Source organism: Lynx rufus, unplaced genomic scaffold (genome assembly GCF_022079265.1).
Source record: "Lynx rufus isolate CCGP_SWC_20201006 ecotype Redwood Valley unplaced genomic scaffold, mLynRuf1.p SCAF_5, whole genome shotgun sequence".
Taxonomy (NCBI): Eukaryota; Metazoa; Chordata; class Mammalia; order Carnivora; family Felidae; genus Lynx; species Lynx rufus.
The window spans coordinates 21,743,456-21,767,826 of record NW_025814867.1 but is presented as its reverse complement, the minus strand read 5'-3'; the positions used below and the strand labels follow the sequence as shown (position 1 = coordinate 21,767,826).

Genomic DNA, 24,371 nt, shown 5'->3' with positions numbered 1-24,371 from the left:
TGGACAGATAGTGTGCCATGGAATTTTCTCTGGGAGACACAGTTTTATAGATTTATGCAGTATACTTACATTTAGAGATTTCTAGAGTATACTTACATTTGTGTATCTTTAAGACTAGGGGAGTCTTGATGCCTGACTCCCCTACCAGCTCTGTAAGGTCCCTAAAAAGTAGGAATCATGTTTGTTTTATACACTGCTGTATGTATCCCCAGTGCCAAACATGGCGGCCAGCCCCCAGGAAGCATTAAATAATTATTGGTTAAATTAGAAGGATAAGCAGATGAACAGGAGTGAAATGGTACAGAAGTTTTGGTAGGTTTCTCTTCTTACTCTAGGAGTTTTCATGTCAGAACTCGTGATTGTAATTACAGATTCCTCTAAAATAAGATTATTGGAAATTTTGCCCCCTCACCCAAATCTTTTTTTAACATTTTCTTCTAAATGCAAAAGAAACCCATAATCTGAATTTCTCTGAGAAGAAAGTTGTTTCCTTTATAACTATTTTTTTTAGGTTTTTTTCCCCCTTCGATATATCTTTATTCGAACATATTTAATTATAAGCTGACTTTATTAACACGCCTAATTTTTTTTTACCATTTTAACAATTTTTAAGCGTACAACTCAGCAGCATTACATTCTGTGTTGTGCAGCCATCACTCTATCCATTTTCATAACTTTTTCATCACCCGAAAAATGTCTGTATCTATTAAACACTAACTCCCCTTTCCCCTGCACCCCTATCCCTTGTAACGTCTACTCTATTTCTGTCTCTTTGAATTTGCTATTCTAGGTACTTCCTATCAGTGGAAGCATATTATGTATTGAGCTTATTTTATTTAGCATGTTTTCAAGGTTCATCCACACAGTACATTCATGTAATCCTCCACTGTAGTATGTATTAGAATTTCATTTTATAGTTAAGTAACGTTCCATTTTATGTATGCTGCGTTTTATTTACTCTTTCATCTGTTTATAATGGTTATGAGTGTAGAGCCTACTTAAGATTTTTTTCTCTCTCCTTCTGCCCCTCTCCCTAGCTCAAACACTGTCAAAATAATATTCCTTTATAACTATTGAACAAGTGTTAGGTTGATGCAAACTCTATAAGCCATGAGTAAATAGATGAAGGATATGTATGCACCTGAAGAACCGTGTCACGCTGATTGTTTAAAATCATGGAATAACTTGCAGAGTCAAGGTCCGTGTATTTGAGCAGCCCACTTTTGGTATTACTACTTGAGTTCCAAATAGCTAAACATGGTAAAGATAGAAAAAAAAAGAGGAATGTCACTGTTAGCTGCTTTTCTGTGCTGTAAGACATTAGTTGAAATATTAACTTTTTCCTTACCTAAAGGGACAGAAACCGTGAATCCAATTCTGCTAACTCCTAGGGAAGACTAGATAAGAACCGTTCAATTACAGGTTGCTTATTTATCTAATTTTCTTGGCAGGATTTGCTTTTGGTGAAACAAATCACCTGTTGAAGGGGGAAAAAAAACCATTTAAGTGATTAAAATCTACTTCAGCTAATTTCCTCTTTAACCTATTTGTAAGCCAGCAAGAGCTGATAATTGTAATGAGTAGTTCTAATGGGAAGCGTTAGTTGACATTTGGATCTCATTAAACTTTGAGAAACTTCTGCCATCTTCTTCTTTTGAGTTCTTTTGCTGGGAGTACAGTTTTCAAGGTAGGCTTCTGTGCATAGAGTTTAATGCATAAGCTTTGAAACTTCAGAGGTTGGAGTCAGCTTTGCCATTACCAGCTATGTGAGCCAGAACAATTCTCAGTTGTTTTTGAAACTCAGTGTTTGCAGTTTTGAAATGATTTTCATGATAGATTGTTATGATAATTAAATGAGCTAATATAAAATGCTGAGATTATAGGTGCATAATACTCAACAATGTCTGGCATATGGTAAGCACGTATTAACAGGTAGGGCTCATTATTAATAGGAAGCTCTGAAATGGAAAAGCTAAACAAAGATCAATTTCCTCTTTGTAATTAACTTATCAATTGCTAGGAAATGTAGCCTACAAGTAAGAGACATTTGCTCTGTTACTAAGACAATACTAGAAACAGGCTTCTTTTCAAGTTCTGCTACCAAACTGCTTCTGTGTTATATGTACCATCCATTTGGAGTTCTTCTTTTAAAGGACATCTTACCTTAGGGGTCAGAGTGTATAATATTTCTTGAATAGAAACATCTTAGCCCCAGTGGAGAATTAAAATCAGTTAATGTGAATGTCAAACTTTCCTCTTGGTGTTTTAAAGTATATATCATTTAAAGGCGAGGAAAGTGTGAAATGGAGGAAGTGACTTCAGGACCCAGTGAATGTAGACGGTGTGAGAAAATGTATGCGAGTGAAAAAGGAGAGAAAGATTAGTAGCTTCTTGATATGGCGTGTGTGTGTGTGTGTGTGTGTGTGTGTGTGTGTGTGTGTGTATGGGGAAATCATAGATCATTGCTATTTTGTAGGCATGTCATTAACCTCAATTTTTACCCTTTTTGAGGCTGTAGAATATGAATAATAGTCCTAGACAAATAAGTCAACTTTTGATTTTCTGTGCAGAGGAGATAGTGGGGTTTGTAAACTGACTTAAGTATGTATTAGAATTTTTTTGTGTGTGAGGGGAACAGTTTGGTTTACTGTCTCAAGATATTTTGTTCAGGCTAACCTTAAAATTAATTTATGGTTTGAAGAAACATCTAGTGTTTCTGTCCCTTAGAATACCAGTTAAGGCCAATTTAGATGGATTTAAAAGTATACAAAAAGCATTCATAGTGTAAATAATCTATATGCAAAGAGAAATAATAGGGAGTGCCTGTTTTTATTTATTCAGTACTATACTTTGAGTTTAGATCTAATCTCTTGTTTATAGTGAGAAGCTGAGGATTTTTTTCCCAGTCTAGAAGTGGTTTAGCCTGGAGATAAAAATAGCCACACGTCACAGAAAGAACAGAGTTTGGTGCCTCTGCTCTCACTTTAAAAATGTTCCTTGATTTCCTAACTGTGTGCTGATTAGACATAACAGAATTCTGTTGTAGAAAGTGAGGCAACATCCTTATCAGAAAAAATAAAAACCATACTCTGAGTAGTTGGGGCAACAGGTTGGGGGTGGGGGCTCAGAAGTTGATACTTGTATATTTCTCCTCCTTTGTAATTTCTCTTTATATCACCAACATTGTGTTTTTAGCTATCATTCATTTCTGTCTTGATGGATAACTTGATCTTTATCAACCTTTCTTTATCCTAGCTGTCTCAGGACCAGTTTCTAAAATGGTCTCCTGAATACCGTCATCTTCTTTCTCTGGATGAGGGGGGATAAAACAAGAATAGGAGAAAGCACAAGCCTCATATTGCTTTCTTTGTTAAACTAGAATTAAAACTGAGATGCCATTTACTCTCACGATCCAAATTCCTGGGTCTCCAGTCTACTCAAATAGGTGTGTTTCCATTTGGAGAAGAGTCCCTTCTTACCACCTCCTTCTGGGAAATAAAATCGTTTAGCTCCTGCTGAAATCTATATTGTCAAGGAGTTTGCAAGGTGTAGGTATATACTAGAGGTTGTTTTTGGTTTTTGTGCTTGTGTTTAGTGTATTCTATTGGAAGGTATTATGGGAGAGAGAGAGAGAGAGATTAAGTGGTGTCTGTAGCTTTTGTAAACATCTGGGGCTTGGAGCAGAAACTCTTTACACTGTACATTTGAAAGTAGCATCTGGCATAGTGGGAACAACAGAGCTCCAGAGACCCCAGAAGAGGTGAAGTAGGAGAGCTTGTCAGGTTTCTGGTAGTTTTAACGCCAGACCTTAAGAACAGAATTAACCAATGGAGACGAATGAGATTTGCTTTAGTGTCTTAGAAAACACAGCTAATAGGATTTCAGCTGGAGTGAAAAGCATGTGGACTGTGATTGAAGAAGCAGGGGTTGGAGATGCTATAAATTAGTTTGAGGCTAGTCGTTCTCAAAGTGTGGTCTTCAGATCATCAGTATCAGTATTACCTGGGAATTTGTTAGGAAGATAAATTCTTGGTCCCCAGCCTAGACTCACTGGATCAGAAATTGAGGGCAGGACCCAAAAATCTATGGTGCAATGAGTCTTCCAGGTGATTCTGATGCATGCTGAAATTGGGGAACCATTATTTTAGGGCACTGGTGCCACTTTTCTTTACTGAGTCACCTTAATGAAGAAGTAGCTTTCATCTGTCCCCACAACTGATTGCTCCAGGCCTGAGAATGAATACATGGGTGGATAGCAGAGCCAAAAAGTGATGACACAACCTGGAAGGGCTTTGCATTTCATTTTCCTAAGACCTGAACTGACCCCCCCCTTTTAGGTGTTTCGGTTTCTTCCCAAGCCTTAGCTACCTCAGTCTCTATTACTTTTGGTAGAGGCCATCACTTGTTTTTTTTCACTGTGGAACTGAGCTGTTCAAAATGGTAGCCACTAGCCACATACGGCTATTTAAATTAAAATGAAATCAAATTAAAAATGTAGTAGCTCAGTCATGATAGCCACATTGCAGTTGTTCAATAGCTACATATGCCTAGGAGCTACTATATTGGACAATACAGATATAGAACACCTTTATTTGTCTAATACTAAACTTGTAAACCTATGAGTAGTTTGCCCGTTTCTGTGGTGTCGATACCCCTACCGTGACTAATTTCAAGCTTTCAACATACCACTGAACATGGAGTTAGTTGCAAAGAGATACACACAATTAACTTTTGAGAGACAAAGTGAATTAGTTCCAAGCTACCAATTTTACGGGAGAAATTCTTCCTTGATGGCAAAAAAATGCTGATTCTGTTCTTGATGTTTAAATTTCATTTTACAATGAGACTGGCTTTCCAAGAACACAATATTAATAGCATACTAAAAGTGGCCAATAACTTGGTCACCTTAACTCTGTTTTAGGTGTAAGGTGGGACTATACAATATACAATTTAACTTAAGACATCTTTTCCATGTCAATGGGGAAAAATGGATTGTGAAAGAAAAAGTGTCTTTTTTTTAATGTTTATTTTTGAGAGAAAGAGAGAGACTGAGTGTGAGTGGAGGAGGGGGCAGAGAGAGGGAGACACAGAATCCAAAGCAGGCTCCAGGCTCTGAGCTGTCAGCACAGACCCTGACACAGGGCTCGAACCCATGAACCATGAGCTCATGACCTGAGCCAAAGTCGGATGCTTTAACCGACTGAGCCACCCAGGCACCCCTGGGACCAGTGTCTTATAGTGCCTGTGTACTCAAAGCTAAACCACACAAGATGTTAAGGTGTATATGTTCTAGTCTGAATTTCATATTGAGTCAACAGTGGTGCTTCATTGATTCTTTCTACTAACTGAAGGTGTTTATAATCTTACCTGGTTGTGCATAGTAAGCCTAGTAGTAATGTCTTGTTTATTAACAGAAACTGGAAGGGTTGCCTTTGATCTGTGAGGTCATGAATGACTTCCAAATATGCTGTTAAAAGTGAACAATGTGCTTGACTTTTAAAATATTTGCCATTTATTGGGGCGCCTGGGTGGCTCAGTTGGTTGAGCGTCCGACTTCGGCTCAGGTCACGATCTCACGGTCCGTGAGTTCGAGCCCCGCGTCAGGCTCTGGGCTGATGGCTCAGAGCCTGGAACCTGCTTCCAATTCTGTGTCTCCCTCTCTCTCTACCCCTCCCCCGTTCATGCTCTGTCTCTCTCTGTCTCAAAAATAAATAAAAATGTTAAAAAAAAACATTTGCCATATTTCTCATAAGAGAAAGAATGAAATCTGGCCTTTTGTAGCAACGTGGATAGAACTGGAGAGTGTTGTGCTAAGTGAAATAAGTCATACAGAGAAAGACAGATACCATATGTTTTCACTCTTATGTGGATCCTGAGAAACTTAACAGAAGACCATGGGGGAGGGGAAGGGGGGGAAGTTACAGAGAGGGAGGGAAGCAAACCATGAGAGACTCTTAAATACTGAGAACAAACTGAGGGTTGATGGGGGATGGGAGGAAGGGGAAAGTGGGTGATGGGCATTGAGGAGGGCACCTGTTGGGATGAACACTGGGTGTTGTATGGAAACCAATTTGACAATAAATTTCATATTTAAAAAAGAATAAAATATTTGCCATTTTTATAGTGCTTAGAAATTCTTTTTGAAAGATGGAAAATTATTCTGTTAAATTACACAAGTTAAACAAAACCCAATTGATATGCAGCCAAGGCTAGTTTTTAAGTATCATGATCAGATTTGGCAAAGATGGTTTTTTTTGACCAGGGCATTATCTGCATTATCTAATCTGTGTGTGTGTGTGTGTGTGTGTGGTGACAGTGGAGGTTTATGGTCTTGAATGATGCTCCTGCATCCCTACGCTAGCAACTCACCTGTTAGATAAAAGTAAATTTTAGTCCATGGATTTCACACCCCAAATACTTGGAAATGAGAAAGCTAAATCATTCTTATCATATTTCCTTTCTTGAAAAGGAAAATCCCTTAAGTCTGAATGCCTCTGTTGCTAAGACTGTTAATTATGATAATCATAATTGGATCAGAATTATTAAACTGATAACCTCAATGAATCCATTTATTTCTGCAGAAAGATGATACACATTTGGGTCAGACCGGGTCATTTTTAGGCCCTTGGGAGTCTGCCATTCTAATGCTGGCCCAGCTCAAGCTGGGTGCCCTTGAATGACACCTGCTAAAAATTCAATCAATAAGTGGTGTCCAAATGTCAGAGAGAGTGATGCGAAGCAGGGACAGGTTGAGACAGTGTGCAGGATTTGATTCTGGGCAGTCAGAGTTTAAATTTGACTTAGAAAAGAAATAAGTCAGCATCTTTAATCCTCAAACATTATATGCCATCTAGTCAGTAGACTTAGTAAAGGTCAAGCAATCAATATGGTTGGCATTAGCAGAGATATGTTATGGGAGATGGTTTTATTCCTTGAAATTGTTTTTTATGTTCCAATATACAAAAAGGTAGGCAGACTGTCAGGTGGAGTAAAATAGAACTTGCATGACAGTGAAATGAACAGATTATTGCTCAAAGGGCTAAATTAAGAGATTCACTGAAATTGAGAAGTAATGGAGGGATCTCAAATGGCTTCCTCATTTGTCTCTGTTAAGGATTTAATATTTTGAATGTGAACCTATCCTTTGGGAAAAATTGGGCTGCCTGATGTACCATCAATTCAGCAAGATGGAAATACCAAGAGAAGCATAGCATGGTTCGTCATGTTGTTACTCTAATCTTGACTTAAACTAGAAAAAAAAAAAAAAGGAAAAAAACATGAGTAAGTTTTTACCCTTGTTACTTGCAAAATCACTTGGAACATAGTAAAGAAAAGATAATTAGTGAAAATATTAGATTCTCCTGTTAAATTATATTTGTAGATCTGCAAACTGAGGAGAGAGGGGTCATATATTTTCCATTTATATATTATTTCTAGACAGGTAGTAGAACAGTTATGGAATGGAAAAAGATGAATAAGAAATGGAGAAGGAAGGAAAAATGATTTGGTTAAAAACCTAGTCATTTGAGAACTGAGGAGTCATTATATGAACATATTCAAATAAGAGAATTCATCAAGGCCATTCAAAAGTCAAAAGCTGAAAGCCCTCCTCCCACACTCACACACAAAAAAAGGGTTCTTAGTTCCTTTCTTCAAGTAAAAAAATTTTCAGAGAGTGTATGTGTTTTGATTTTTCACCCAGAAAGACTGCAATTGATCAAGAAATCTATGGTACCCTAATTTTTAAGATCTTATTATATCACACATATGTGTAATTAAAAAATTTTTAGATGTTTATAGATATGTATACATTTTTAAAATTTAATTTATTTTTTAAATTTATATCCGAGTTAGCGTATAGTGCAACAATGATTTCAGGAATCGATTCCTTAATGCCCCTTACCCATTTAACCCATCCCCCCTCCCACAACCCCTCCAGTAACCCTCTGTTTGTTCTCCATATTTAAAAGTCTCTTACGTTTCTGTCCCCCTCCCTGTTTTTATATTATTTTTGTTTCCTTTCCCTTATGTTCATCTGTTTTGTATCTTAAAGTCCTCATATGAGTGAAGTCATATGATATTTGTCTTTCTCTAATTTCGCTTAGCATAATACCCTCCAGTTCCATCCACATACTTGCAAATGGCAAGATTTCGTTCTTTTTGATTGCTGAGTGATACTCCATTGTGTGTGTGTGTGTGTGTGTGTGTGTGTGTGTGTGTGTGTGTACATCTTCTTTCTCCTTTCACCCATCAATGAACATTTGGGCTCTTTCCATACTTTGGCTATTGTTGATAGTGCTGCTATAAACACTGGAGTGCAGCCTACTTTTTTCTGACTGCCCATTTCCTTACTCAATACCCTTAATCCAGACTAAACACTCATTATGTCCTTTATTCTTTTCAGGTTAGGTGGGCTCCTCATGAAATAAAAGATCCTATTATGACTACTGCTTGTGTCATTTTCATTCTTGGTTAATTATTAGGATTTCTTGATGGCAAAGATTGCAGGACTACAGCAACGTAATACATTTTTTTTCATGGTAGAAAAAACACTATTTCACATTATATATAATATTTCATGTTATGTGTAATATTTCATGTTATATGTAATTCATATTTCAATATTTATAATGTTTATATATTTTTGAGAGAGACAGAGCATGAGTGGGGGAGGGGCAGAGAGAGAGGGAGACACAGAATCCGAAGCAAGCTCCAGGCTCTGAGCCAAAGTTGGACACTTAACTAATTGAGCCACCCAGACACTCCTTTACTTTATTTTTGATAGACAGAGAGAGACAGAGCACAAGTGGGGGAGGGGCAGAGAGAGAAGGAGACAGAATCCGAAGCAGGCTCGAGGCTCTGAGCTGTCAGCACAGAGCCCGATGCAAGGCTCCAACTCACAAACCGCGAGATTATGACCTGAGCCGAAGTCGGACGCTTAATGCCACCCAGGCACTCCCAGGCGCCCCTTTAGATGTATATTTTTTGACCAAAGGTTGTGACATAGTGGCAGACAACATCAGTGACATTTTTCTGCTTTTTCTTAGATCTGAGACTGCCCTAGAATGAAGTTGGGACCAGTTATCAATGAGAAATTGATGGTCTTAAGTGGTAATTTATGTCAGATCCAAAGGCTCTGATACAATATCTTCAGGTAGCTGGGGTGTTCCAGATCTCACATGTAGAAAAGTTATCCTCAAGGTTGAAGAATTTCCTTTTTATTCAATCTTACCAGGACAATCTAGAGAGCACCGGTTGTAGTCCATCCATTGAGAAGAGTATATGTGAAGAAAGAGCATGATGGGAATGTGGAGAGTTCCCAGCCAGTTTTATTTTCTGGGCCATGATTCCCATTGTGCCTCCAAGTCTTTAACCTGTCCCTGTATCTACACCTTTTGCCCTGAGGCTGCATTTCCTCTAATACAGAGTCTACTTCCTTTGAATGTGGACATATCCTATGAATTGCTTTGGCCCATGGAATGTAGAAGTGACAGCATGCTATATCTGAGCCTGGGTTTCAAAAGGCATCGTGTTTCCCATATGTTCACTTGCTGAGCACACTGCCATGAGAACAATACGGGCCCAGCCTGATGGGTGGTGTGGACATAGTCTCATCGGCCCCAGACATATGAGAGAGTCTAGGCAATACCATCAGCAAGGCCATTCTGGTTGACAACCCCAGACACGAGAGCAATAAATGCTTAATCCTGGATGCTATTGAGGTTTAGAGGTTGTTATGCAGCACTATTGTGGCAAGAGATAACTGATATGGAGGCACAAGTTTCCAGATAGACTGAAAGTGGGGAGTTCTGAGTAATTCTTCAAGGAACCCTTGATGCTTTGTTAAAATAAATAAGAAGACCTTGAAGTAACAGGCTTGCTTAGCCCAATCACCCCCCACCCCCAGGAGGCATTTGTCTAACTGAGTTGATTTGACCTGGGGGCAAAGGTTTCAGCCCTCTGTTTGGTAATATCAGTATGCAAATATATTTGTGTCCCTCCAAATCTGACAGATACACAGGTGTCTAGAAGTTATCAACTTAATACTCACACGGGACCTCCTGGTGTCAGTATTCTCTAGCAAGGAGCTTAGAAGTGGTTTAATAATGGCCATGGACTCATCTGTCTTTGCCATCAAGGCAGAATGAGCAAATTTTCCAATAGGATGTATTTGGGGAATTTAAATACATATTCTTTCCTTTTTTTTTTTTTTTAATTGCCAGGCCTATTTCGGATATATATGGAATCCATCAGTGTGCTCTCCTTTAAAGACTGCCATTGAATTGTCTTCTGGCTTTTAGTTCTGCTTCATCCCCTTACTAGAGAAAACAATGGAGTTTTGTGAAAGCCCCAGGGGCTTTTGAATCTGAGAGGGACTAGCTTTTACCTCTGAAGAGCAGGGGAATTTGATTGAAAATAGAGGCTGCTTATGATTCATTCAGGGGAATTTTTCCTCTCCATCATCTTATTTGCCTAGTGATTTGATCCTATGTGGCTCTTCAGAGCCCACTGTGAGATGATTTGCTTCAGCTGCACTGGATCCTTTTCAAATATTTTCCAAGGACAAACACCCTCCCTACAGGTTTCCTCGGCTGCAATGATTGTCTTGTCTGGGGATTGTATTCTGATTAATTTAACTTTTAGCTTCCTTACTGCTTCAGTGGATTCCAAATTTGTCATGGTTTAAAAAAAAAATTCTCTGGGGAAGTTTCATGAAAGAAGTTGGTGAGAACAGGGCTTAGGATTTATTCTGCTGAGCAACGTTTAGAATGTGGCAGGGGGCTGAGAGGCACAGAGAAGAAGAATGGAAGGGGTGCCAAATTCTTCCTGATGCATGTTCATAGGTCAGGCATAATTCTGTTCTGCAGAAATTTCAGTGATCATTGTTCTGCACAGAGGTGCTCCTGCCAATTGAGCAGAAAGCAGCGAAGAGCATGCAATATGCGACTGCAGCCAGCAGGGGGCGGGAGCGCCACAGCCATAAGCCACAATCTCTACGGAAGTTGCTTGGACCAGGTATTGCGCGCCGTTCTGGAAGCCAGCTGGTTCTGAACTCAGTGCAAGCCTTTCTTTTTGAAAGATTTTTTGCCGTCACTGAATCTCTTCTGCTGACAGTATAGGCAGTAGAGTCAGTATGTCTGGATTTGAAACCCGGTGGCTGCCTTTGTCAGCTTTGTCATCTCTAGGTACCTCAGTCTTTCTTATCTGAAATACGGGAAAAGAGCATTTGTCCTGAGGATGATTGAGCTGATTTATATAATGCAGTTGGAACAATGCCTGGCTCTTAAGTACTTGATCGATATTAGCTAATAATAGTATAGCCTTTCCCTTTGCTCTCCACCTCCCTTCCTCCCAAGTCTGAATGTAAAAGCAAATTCGTGTCGCAGTAGGTTATGCATGCTGACTTCTCTTCATTTTCCAAAACTCATCACAAAAACACAAAACCAGCTCCGTGGCATTTTCTGCCAAAAATGCTTATGCTAAATCTAATAATGAGAAAATATCAGACAAAACCAAATTGAGGGACGTTCTACCAAATAACTAGATTGTGTGCTTCAAAAATGACAAGGTCAGGAAAGACAAAGGAACGGTTCCAGACTGTAAGTCCTAAGTGGACAACTGAATGCAGTGCATGAGCTGGGAACTTATTTTGCTATAAAGTATATGTTGGGGCAATTGGTGAAATTTGAATAAGGTCTGTAGTTAAGACAGTAGTATGAGATAGTATTAATTTCGCAATTTTGCTAATTGTAAACTATGGAAGAGAATGTCCTTGCTTTTAGGAAATACACACTAGAACATCTAAGAGTAAAGGGGGCATAATTTCTGTAAGTTGCTCTTAAATGACTTTAAAAATGTATATATATATATCTCATATATATGAGAGACCATATTTGTTAGAACATTTAGCACATCTGGAGAAAGGGTGTATGAGAATCCTTTGTGCCATTCATGCAACTTTTTTTGTAAGCCTGAAACCATATGAAAGTACAAAATTAAAAAAAAAACCATAAAATCCCTCATCTTAGATGCCTTCTTCACTAAGAAATTTTTCTGATGTTCACCTGCCCTGGCTCTTAAGTGGTGTAGATGCTTCCGCCCTGTGTGCCCTTGACCTGTGGCCTGTCACAAGTTACACTATATTGTAACTGCCTGCTTATGTCATTAAACCGTGAGCCCCGCTGAAAAAGGAAGGGACTCTCTTTTATCGTTCATCTTTGTATCACCTGAGCCTAGCTAATACCTGGCACAGAGAGGAAACTCATCATGGATTTGTTGAATGATAAGGTAGTGGAACTTGGCCTTATATCCAAGGTTTGATTTTCTAGGGGCCTGTTGTGAATTTTAGGCTTGCTTTTTAGGTTTTGTAGCAGGGATGAAGCTCTGGTTTGGGACTTAGCACATCTAGTCGGGAAGGTGAGTTCTGTCATAGTGCACATGAGAGAGTCTGTTTAGTTTATTTATACCTTAGCTTGGAGATACTGTGAAGATAGAATTTGAGCTCTTTGAAAGAAAGCCAAATGATCGGTGGACTCTCTTTGTCTAGGTTTAGTTGGAGGAAATTCCACTGTTTATGGTCAAAGCCAAGTGTGTTCAGTATTAAAAGAACCATGTTTTTTCTTAAAATGTGGCCCCTGAATGCAGGCCACATTTCATGTGGTGTGCAATGAAGAGACAGCGATCTGAGCTGGCTGCAGAACTGACAGTAAGGGCATTAGTGAGAAGTGTGTGTGCTCACGGGGACTTCCTACTTGTTCCCAATTTTATGGGTAATGTTTGGGATATATAAAGGAAAGGTTTGTGCATAATGAGCTGATGTTAAAATGCAGTGTCATAAAGATGCACCTCACTCCTTTATTTGATTTCCATATTAACTTACTCTCTTAGGAGGGTCTGCATTGTGGTCACTGTTTCCCTGCTATTCTTCTCTAATATTAACTTTCAAGCTAGATATTTTGCTATTTGGAAAAGACAACAGTGCAAGAGATAATCAGTATAACTTTTATCTTTGCTAGGAGCCACAGAAGCCTATGTAGAAAAAGTCCAAATGTGCGCCCGTGACTCCGGAGGAGGAAACTCAGCTACAGACTGTAAGGACTGGGAAGCCAAACCACGTTTCCTGCTGAGGTTTTTTTAGGTGTAATCTGGAGGGCTGGGGCTGCAGCATGCGTTTATGTAGACTCTGTAGGAGTCTCTGTGAGGGAGGAAAATTGGATATAGAGGCTCTGGTCAGTATGAATCAGCGAGGAAGAACTCTAGCTCCCCACACCTCAAAAATACTTCCCTCGTGCATCCCACCAATCAGAGATTCATTTGGAATAACAGGTTCTGCTGAAAACTGCAATGCAAGTTAAGACTCCTACCACCAGTGTGAATTGGTTTTAACCAGGCATTTTCATTGCCTCTCCTCTAACACCTAGCTGAGGAGATGAAATAGTGGTCTCGTTTGGAGGAGGAGATAGTTTGGAAAGGGGGCTGACCAGGGGAAAATGCCAAAGCAGGATGCTTCGGAAAGCCGCACACAGTGTCTTAGCTCTTGGAGTTTGGGGAACAGAGGCAGGGAGAGGAGAAGTGGTCAAGGCCCCAGAAAGAAAAGGATGCAGTGGCCAAAATGGATGTTGACCATGCAGTAATGGTCCAGGAATCCCGCTTAGCATGTCACCAAGTAACGTGTAGGTCATGGTCCTGGAATTGTCTGCCTTGAAGAATTACCTGGCTTGTTTCTCTCAAAGAATGAACTCTCTCAATGATATGTATATATCAGTGTTTATCTTGGGATAAAGTATACCTATGTTATTGGTCAGTGAACACTTAATTAAACATATAACGTTCCTGACACCTTTGCTGTGCCAGCTGACACTTGTCTAGGATCTTACCCCCTGGAACTTAATTTCTCAACAATGTTTGCAGAGTACTTTGACAAAACTAACTTCCACTGAACTTTAAAAATAAAAGGGACAAATTCCGGAGCAACCAACTGAATAATTCTGTTACAGGAACCATCCCTATAAATGGCTCATTTATTTAAATGGCATTCAGTCTCACATGGGCATTCAGGATTTTTAAGACAGACAATGGCTATTTCTCCAAACCCTAAAAATCCCATAAGATAGGGGCAGCAGGCAGAAAGCTTTTGTTCTTGTCAAACTCAGTCTCGACTTCGGTGTATTGCAGTGGCTACATGTCATTGTCATATTCTTGTCCACTCAGGCAGATGCCTTTGGTCCACGTAGCCACAATTCTAGAGCAAGGAGCCTTTACAGTATAAACCAAACAGCTGAAGAGTGTACAGATCAGAGCTCAGAATTAGAAAGAGAGGCACCTGGCTGACTCAGTTGGTAGAGCACGCGACTCTTGATCTCGGGGTCGTGAGTTCAAGCCCCGTGTTAGGTGTAGAGATTACTTAAAAATCAAATTTATTATTTTTTAAAAAAAATTTTTTTTTCAACGTTTATTTATTTTTGGGACAGAGAGAGACAGAGCATGAACGGGGGAGGGTCAGAGAGAGAGGGAGACACAGAATCGGAAACAGGCTCCAGGCTCTGAGCCATCAGCCCAGAGCCCGACGCGGGGCTCGAACTCCCGGACCGCGAGATCGTGACCTGGCTGAAGTCGGACGCCCAACCGACAGCGCCACCCAGGCGCCCCAAAAATCAAATTTAAAAAGTAGGAAGAAAGGAGCCAGGAAATGGCTTGGAGGAACTGGGACTTGCTGAGGGCTTTATGGGGAGGGAGAGAAAGAGAGAAAATCTGTAGGGAATGAATAATAGGGCACAGCAGGCAAATATTCTTGCTCCCCAATTTCCCCCAATAGTCTCTCAGGGTGACTTATTAGAGGAAATAGACTCTTTTGGGGGAGAAATAAAGGTTTATACAAGGCCGGTAAATACATTTATGGGCCATCTGAGTCCACTTTCTCTGTCATTGCCTTTATTCAGGTGTATGTCTTCTGTCCTCTGGACAGCTACAACCATCCTGTGGTCTTGCCCTGAGCCTTCAGAGCCGTCCCCTACTCTACCACAAGGAAGTTTTTTCTAAAATGCAAGTATTATTGGGGCGCCTGGGTGGCGCAGTTGGTTAAGCGTCCGACTTCAGCCAGGTCACGATCTCGCGGTCCGTGAGTTCGAGCCCCGCGTCAGGCTCTGGGCTGATGGCTCGGAGCCTGGAGCCTGTTTCCGATTCTGTGTCTCCCTCTCTCTCTGCCCCTCCCCCGTTCATGCTCTGTCTCTCTCTGTCCCAAAAATAAATAAACGTTGAAAAAAAAAATAAATAAAATGCAAGTATTATTGTTTGACAGCCCTGCTTAAAAGCTTTCAGTGACTTTTTATTTTCTGTGGACTATATCATAAGGTTTATAGCATTAAGAAGCTTCATATTCTTTTCCTCCAACCTTATCTCTTATGACTTCCCTTTACTAGTTCTAGCTTCATGGAATTTTTATAATTCATGTCTAAGCTTTCTTACACATGCCTGACAAACCACTGCTCTACCTTCCAGAGGCAAAATCAGGAATTTTTTTCATCTTTGGAAGCCCAGTCCTCATAGCCGTACCTCCTAATTCCAAAAAGTTGAAGTGAGTATATTCACTGAGGTTGCCGCTCTACCTAGCATACGTATCTAACTGCATTTTTTCCTACAACCTATTGCAATTGTTTTTGCATTTATCGCACATGCTAGATTTTCACCTTCTTCGAGGTTAATATCTCATTGATTTATTTTTGTAGCTGTAACACATGGCACATAATAAGTGCTTAACAATTGTGTATTGGATCGATGAATGAACTGTTCATGCTTAAATCCCAGTATTTAGTTAGTAGCTCTGTAAGTGAAGCTAAAGACTATTTGCCTGAAGTCAGCCCAGCGCTGGGCTGGGTCCCTGTGGGGGTTGGGAAGTGAGGGAACACTGGCTGGAGAGAAGGGTTCATTCAATACAGATGTGGGTTCATTTTTTTAGGAAAAAATAAACAATAGCTGGTGGGAGCGTCATTATTACTGATTGGGAGAGATTCATGATATGGAAAAATAATTACTGTTAGGTTAAGTAATGGGCACGGGAAATATATCATAGTAGAGGCAGCCATGCGCATGTTTTTGGATCGGGATGAAATATATGGAAATAGTAGAATTAGGTAAACATGAGTTGGTTCTCAACCATATGGAGAAGGAGACAGGTGGCATCTGGGATGAGTTTGTGTAGAGAATAAAGACCGTGATCCTTTTTTTTTTTTTTTATGTCTGATCTTATTTGTTACTCTTAGAAAATTTTGTTTTTTTTTTTTAAGTTTTTAGAAAATGTTTATTTATTTTTGAGAGAGAAAGAGAGAGGCAGAGGCAGAGAGAGAAGGAGAGAAAGGATCTGAAGCAGGGTCTGTGCTAACAGCAAAGAGCCCTATGTAGGGCTCAAACTCATGAACCATGAGATCATGACCTGAGCTAAAGTCGGACACTCAACCAGCTGAGCCACCCAGGCACCCTGAAAAGTCTCGTTTTTGACTGGACTCAGACTGAAAGGTAGAAGCTCTCAGGGAGGACAGCCCCTGTCTCCTGGCGATCTGTCCCTGGCATTTTTCTTTGGCCTTCTTTATTCTCTTGGCCAGAAATTTAGCATATTCTGTAGCGTCTTCCTTATTTTACTTCATATGCTGTTTCTTCAGAGAAATGTGCCATTTAGGTAGATTACACACGGGGTAACAAGATGCTGAATCTTGGGCACTTTGGTTGTAGGTTTCTTACCTTCTTTATTTAGGGGCTTTCTCACAACATACTGGTGGACATCGTCTTCTTTAGAGGGACTGAAAAGTTTGTGGCTTCTGCTAGCTTTTTTAGGTGAGCTCTTTAGGGGCTCTTTAGGCCCCAGGTGATGAGGCCCCGTAGTATCAGTGGTCCAGGAATGTCCTTCTCGCCTTTTGTACAAGGACCGAGTTGAGAACATTGAGGTTGGCATTCACAGTGCAACCCCAGACAGATTTGTGCTTTCTTTCTCCAGTCCTCCTTCGTCTGTACGAGGAATGCCCCTTACTCAGCAGCAGGTGGACACGGCCGTGGGTCAAGACACCCTGCCTCATGGAGAAGCCTGGTTTGTCGTTGCCACCACTAAGTCGGACCGTGTAACCCTTCCGTTCTTCACCCACAGCATCAGCAGCAACTTCTGTGGCCATTCGCTTCTTACAAAAGCTACGGGGTTTGCATTCATCATCCACATTGATGAGTTTCTGGCAGCCAGTAGCTGGAAAAGAGTTGTTTAGCTTCTTCCCAAAGCAGCCTGCCGCCTCTGAGGTGCCACAACAAAGAGCGACTGTGATCCTATTTTTTTACCGCATCAGGACTCTCCTCCCCAAATATGAGGAACCTCCTCACACTATGCAGCAATGTCTCGGTGACGATGAGCAATAAAGGTTCATGAATTTTCTATTTATCGGTGCTGTAACAGCTGCTACAGTTAGAGGCTCACAGCTTGGTACCTCAGCTGTATACAGCTTTCTGACCCAGTGTGTAGCTCTTCAAAAGATATTTTATAATGAAAATTTTCAAACACACAAAATAGACAGATTTTACCCATGTGCCCATGACCTAGTTTTAACAAATATCCATGTTTTGTGGTCCTTTTTAATGACATATTTTAAAGCAAACTCTAGACTCATATTGCTTCAGACATCAGTATGTCATGATGTGTCTCTAACTGATAAAGATATCAAAAATAATATAACCACTGAGCCATTTTCACACCCAGGGTTGCTTTAAACACGTGCCAGGACTTATTCCCTTCCTTTCCCCTCATCCCACTTGTCTGTCAGGCTGTACATACTGGGCCCCATTATGCCCCAGCTTTGTCTTTCTGAGGGAGGAACCGGCCATTGTACCCATTCTCGTGTGCGAGCAGTCTTCCATTTGCAAAACACCATCTACGAAGAATGAAGTTTCCTGGCATTTGCCTTTGTTCAGCCCGTACCTGATATTTTAATTAGCAAAAAGATGTATTCAATCTGCACACTAATCTAGGACTGTTTCGTGTCACCTCTCCCTGATATGACAAAAAGGTTCATTTTTAAAAATCAGAGAGTGCATTTAAAGACCTTAGAGGAGGAAAGAACGTGGAGAGATAGTAGGGAATTTCAATTTATCAGAACTTCTGTTTTGATTTTTAGTTCAGAAGCCAGGGTCTTGAGATTTATGTCTTAACCATGAGAGGATGCTTTTAGAAGTTTTTTAAGTGATGTTTAGGATAATGATAATAATCACTTTTGCAATTTATTTTTCTTAAGAAAGCCGGTGGGAATGAATCCCTTGTTGAGAGTATAGTATGGAGTTTCTAGACTAGCCCACAAGCTCCATCAGAGCACATATCTAATTATCTTGTACATTGCACTGGTGATTGCCCCTGGTGTTCTGCAAGTTCTAAGCATAGTAATTTCCCTGTGAGTGTATGTTGAATGAACAAAGATAATGTACAGTGTTTCCTCCATTTAAGATGTCATGTTAGCGAGGCTGAGATCTAGCAAGATCTATGAACTATTCCTTTCCCTCCAGCAGAAGCCACAGATGTTGACTTCATCCTGCGCTCCTGACTCATCTCCTCCCCGGTCTTTGGTTTGGATTGTATCTCTCCTTCACAGCTTCTCTGGTATGCAGCTGCCATCCTTTATTAGCACATGACTGACCCAGCATCTGTGCTTTCTTACTGAATACAGAGCAGGGAGAGAAAAGCAAGAACTCTCCCATTTCCACTCTACCACAAGCTTATCTTTAGGGAGGGATGATGTGGGTACCAAGAGGGAGAAAGAGAATGAAGTGGGTGAAGACATTTGAGTGGTTTGTGTAAGAGATTAAGCAGCGATTGCAAATGGGAGTCATGGTTATGGGCCACGCTGTCCTCCTGAGTTTTTAAGATCAGAGGGCACCATTTACTCAGATTTACTCACCATTTACTCATAATATCAGAAATGAGGTGCTCCTCGCATGGGGATTTTTCTACTTTTTAGAGAAAAATTGCTCTCATTTGTTGGTAACATGTAGGGATAGAAAGGAAGAAGTCTGTTAGTTTCAATGATTGCATCTAGCATAGTTTCTCTTGCATTCCTAGGACTGAAGCCTTTGTTGGTAAGACCTGCATGAAGATGTTTGCGTGGATAAACACCTGCCAGTTCAGATCATTTGGCTTTTTTTTTTCTGAAGGTGTGAGAAGATGGGTTGAAGGGTGACTGGGTGGGAATGGCTTGTAAAGAAGACCTGTTAACTGTAAATTTTTGAGAAATGAATTGTGACTTTGTTGCTTTACTTCATTTATACAAATTTACAAACAAGATATGGTTTCAGGAAAACTGGCAGCAAAAAAAAGAAAAAAAAAAAAAGAAAATATGACTCCTAGCTTTTGCATCATATCTTTTTTAGACTCCTCATCTTCACTATTTGTAGTTGCTGGTCTAATAACTTTAATAGTTGCTGGTTTAAGTCTGTTAACCAGGGTATGCTGATTGCAGTGACCAGTAGACCTCAAATATGTTTCAAACATAATAGAAGCTTATTTTTTGTTAATGGAATAGTAATGGGAATGTGCACAAGTGAGCACATAGCACTCCTCTACTGTCATTTAGGGACACAGGCTAACCAAGGCTTTGCCATGGAGAGGCTTTGAAATGTTCCCAGGTTTTCTTTTTCTTTCTCCTTTCTAGTTTGTATAGAAAAGAGCAAATTTGTGTCAACTTTGGAAGTGGGATACATAATTTCTCCTTGTATTCCCTGGGTTAGAAGTCAGTTGCACGGGCATATCTGACTTCAAAGGAGTCTGAATAATGTACTTATCTAACGTAGGTTCTCTAGAAAATAGAATCTGAGGCAAGGACTAGGTGTTGATGTTTTTTATGAGAGATACAAGTCCAGGGCAGCAAGAGTGAGAGAAAAGGGAAGTGAGGCAGGGAAGGATGGTAAGCAGGGCGAGGTAACATACAGGCTATTACTTCATAGGAAGTTGAAAGAGATAGCAAGTCACTTAGCAGGTCAACCCACTTGGCCAGGCTGCATGGTGAAATCACTACTGAGAACGTTCCATTGGAGGGAGAAAAGGAAAGAGAACTTATCTACCTGGTTCTTTCCCATCTCTTTGCTCTTCCTGGTCAAGGTTTGCACCACAGTTTGCCCTTCAGCACTACTGGTGTGCACCGTCCAGCGTCTTCAGCAGCTTCTTAGAAGCCAGAACAAATGCTCTTTGGTGTGGCATTTCATCTGAATCTCAGTTAGAAAGAGGCAGGAGAATATGGGGACTCCAGTGTGGCTGGTTGGTCTCAAGTAACAAAAATTCTGAGTATGTTGGTTGTGATGGCAGCTGTCTGGGGGATAAGTGAAGCCAGTACAATCTGCAAATTGCAAAAAAGGGGTCTTACAGTCTGCCCCTTGCACCATCGAGATCCGTTTATGACCTCTAGTTGTATCTAGTTCACAAACTAAAATATGGGGCATTTGTTTGTTTGTTTGTTTGTTTGTTAGAACAAGAGGACATCTTCCTGGAAAGTAGAGGGACAAGTCCAACCAGTCACAGAGTCACTTTCAAGGTGAATTTTCCTAGAAGAGATAAGGCAGGAAGGTCAGCGAAAAGCTACTACTGCTTCTTCAGTGGGTCCCGAGGCTGTAATACTTATCATTTTTCTCCTCCACCATCCAGTATACAGTTCCTCACCTTGTGCAAATACTCTCACTGGTATGCTTGCCTAGTGGGGTGACCCAGACCCCAGACTGAGGATTTTAAGTCCTTTGTTGTCCTGTGTTACTGGATAATAGTTGTTCTAATTGGCCAATGACAGTTAGTAGTGGGTGTAGAGATACTGTTCTGAATAATAGTAAGTATTCACGATAACCACACTTCCGGTTTTGTGGAGGAAGAATTTATTGATTATAAGGGAAAGGGAATATAAGGAATTAAACAATTATATAGTAAACATATAGAGGGAGAGAAGTACAGAGAAGAACAAAGAAGGCTTAATGCATCAAATCAAGTACTTAACAACATCCAAACTTCTGACTGGGGAAGCCCCGCATTGAACAGCCCGGTTGGAGTCCCGATTGAGGGGACAATCCGGATTGTGATTTATGGTTAGTCATTAGGTTTGCCTATGTGCAGTCCTGAGCGAGCTGGATTTTTGGTTTCTTTTATTATATCTCACAGTTCTAAGAGTCTGGGCATGTGCATATTCCTCTTCCCCGCCTAATCCATTCCACAGGGCCAGCCTGGTCTGGCTCAAGTTGGTGAGGCATGGTAATCCCACTTGGCGTCAGGAACAGAAGGGCCAGTTCTGACCCCCAGGCCAGATATGGAGTACAAGCCAACTAAGCACCCCCCTTGATTGTGTATATGTGGCTCTGGGAAAAAACGCATGACAAGTCACATGAACAATTTCTGTACAAAACACGTACTAAGAGATGTCTTAGTGAATGTCTGTATTTTTACATATTGTGTAGAAGCAACCCTAAGATCTCATGGTAATCAAGGTTGATTATCTCAGCCAGTACATTAACTCCTTTCTGTGATCACTTCCGTGGACAATTCAGGCTATCCAAGTGGTAGGTACAGCTTCTGGTTCAGTGGAACCACCTTGCATCCCCTGGCAAGTGTTCCTCTTTTGGGAATTAGAACCTAGGAGCCTAGGGTTATGGAACTGAAAGCACAAATGCCACAAGTGGGCTACAGAGTGTGATGATAAGAGGGGACACTCATATTCCTCTTTGTTCTTGTACTTTTGTATTCAAGTTATTGGAGACATAGTACCACATGTCAAGTATTGGAGTAGCATCTACACTGCATCCTGGAGGTCAGAGTCTCAAGTCTTCGGTGTATTGTTCCTAAGCAGACACCCTAGCTGAAACTTTAACAGATCATTCCGCTATTTTTTTTCTTTTTTCGCATGGCTGCTTCTGAGTGATAAACCCATTTGTTAGAAGGGCATGGATGATCTTAAGAATATACCCTATAATCAACAACAAAGCGGACAGGTTCTCTTACATTGGCTACTTAAGAGTCACGCTGTTGGAAGCAACAACCTCTCCTTTTCCTCTCTGCCATCTGCTTGGCAGCTGCAAAGCAACAACTGTGTGTGAACGCATCTCTGTCCGTGTTGGCCAGGCTGGTGCTCAGATTGGCAGTGCCGGCTGGGAGCTCTATTGCCTGGAACACGGCATTCAGCCTGATGGGTAGGTGCCAAGTGACAAGACCACTGGGGGAGGAGATGACTCCTTCAACACCTTCTTCAGTGGAGGTTCTGGCAAGCATGTGCCCAGGACAGTGTTTGTAGAGCTGGAATCCACCGTCACCGATGAAGTTCACACTGGCACCTACCACCAGCTCTTCCACCCTGAGCAGCTCATCACAGGCAAGGAAGATGCTGCCAATAACTATGACCAAGAGCACTACACCATTGGCAAGACGATCGTTGACCTTGTCTTGGATTGAATTCAGAAACTGGCTGGCCAGTAAGCAGGTCTTCAAGAGCTGCTTAGTTTTCCGCAGATTTGGAGGGGGAACTATTTCTGGGTTCACCTCCCTGCTGATGGAACTTCTCTCTGTGGATTATGGCAAGAAGTCAAAGCTGGAGTTCTCCATTTTTCTGCCCCCCCCCCCCAGGTTTCCACAGCTGTAGCTGAGCCCTACAACTCCATCCTCACTATCCACACCACCCTGCAGCAGTCTGATTATACCTTCATGATAGACAATGAGGCCATCTATGACATCTGTTGTAGGAGCCTCGATATTGAATACCCAACCTACACTAACCTAAATAGGTTGATAGGTCAGATTGTGTCCTCCATCACTGCTTCCCTCAGATTTGATGGAGCCCTGAATGTTGATCTGACAGAATTCCAGATCACCCTGGGGCCCTATTCCCACATCTACTTCCCTCTGGCCACATATGCCCCTGTCATTTCTACTGAGAAAGCCCACCATGAACAGCTTTCTGTTGCGGAGATCACCAATGCATGCTCTGAGCCAGCCAACCAGATGGTGAAATGTGACCTTCGCCATGGTAAACACATGGCTTATTGCCTGTTGTACCATGGTGATGTGGTTCCCAAAGATGTAAATGCTGCCATTGCCACCGTCAGGACCAAGAGTATCATCCAGTTTGTGAATTGGTGCCCCACTGGCTTCAAAGATGGCTTAATTACCAGCCTTCCCCTGCGGTACCTGGTGGAGACCTGGCCACCAAGGTACAGCAAGATGTGTGCATGCTGAGCAACACCACAGCCATTGCTGAGGTCTGGGCTCTCCTGGACCACAAGTTTGACCTGATGTATGCCAAGCATGCCTTTGTTTACTGGTATGTGGATGACGGCATGGAGGAAGGAGAGTTTTCTGAGGACATGGTTGCCCTTGAGAAGGATTATGAGGAAGTTAGTGTGGATTCTGTTGAAGGAGAGGGTGAAGAAGAAGGAGAGGAGTACTAAAGTTAAAAAATCACAAAGGGACCAGTTTTACAGGGAAGCTTATTCTGCTTTGAACATTGAAAAGTTGTGCTCTGATCAGTTAATTTGTATGTGGCAGTGTATACTCTCATATACAATTATTGATCAATGCTTTAAAACACAACACTTTGTTACAGATCCAAGCTATCCATTTCTCTGATGGGTTTGAATGAAGTATTCCCTGTCTTAAATGAAAAAAGAAAAGAAAAGAAAAAGGATAACACAAAACAGGGTGTGTCGATAATTTTATAAGCCTAACTAAGCTTTATGTGAAGAATCTGAATACTGTACTCTTAGCAGAGAAACATACTATGTTTTGTTATTGGATAGAAACATAAGAGATCAACTAATTCTACTGCCCCATTTTACAAAAGAAAATGGAGGCCCAGATGGAAAAGAGTGGCTTACTGTGGGGTAATAGCTAATTAACGGATGAATTTGTGCTGCATCCAGGTTTTTTGACTTCTAGGTCCTTGAAAATTTCATTCTATAACATCATCTTTAAAGCAAACAAACAAACAAAACATGGGTTCATCTTTTGAAATTTCAAAGTGGATTTTTAGATGCAAATTGGATTAGTTTCGAGGTTGCAATTATCTTTGTTTATCCTTTGCCACGATAGATAGAATTGTGGGGATTTTTTTGGTTGTTGTTCCTGGAAGTGGTATAGTTGTCCATGGGGAAGCAAGGGAAACATTTGTCTTCAGGCAATAATTACTTTCCACTCTTTCAGGGCTTTGTTGAAATCTCACCTCCTCCAGCAAGCCTTCCCTACATTCTTTAGTTTATGGCAAACTTCTCTTAATTCCCACGGGAACAATTGGCCATCTTTTTGTTATTTTTACTGTAAAACAATTATTACAAGATCACAAGAAAATAAATGAAAAGAAAAAAACTAACATTCTGTCATTTCAACAAATTAA

The 24,371-nt window shown here is 40.8% G+C and overlaps 2 pseudogenes; one reads left to right on the top strand and one right to left on the bottom strand.

Annotated features, from left to right (window-relative positions):
* Positions 1 to 14,178: 14,178 nt before the first annotated feature.
* Positions 14,179 to 17,903, bottom strand: LOC124527117 (40S ribosomal protein S6-like; annotated as a pseudogene).
* Positions 17,904 to 21,937: 4,034 nt separating this feature from the next.
* Positions 21,938 to 23,430, top strand: LOC124527116 (tubulin alpha-1A chain-like; annotated as a pseudogene).
* Positions 23,431 to 24,371: the final 941 nt, after the last annotated feature.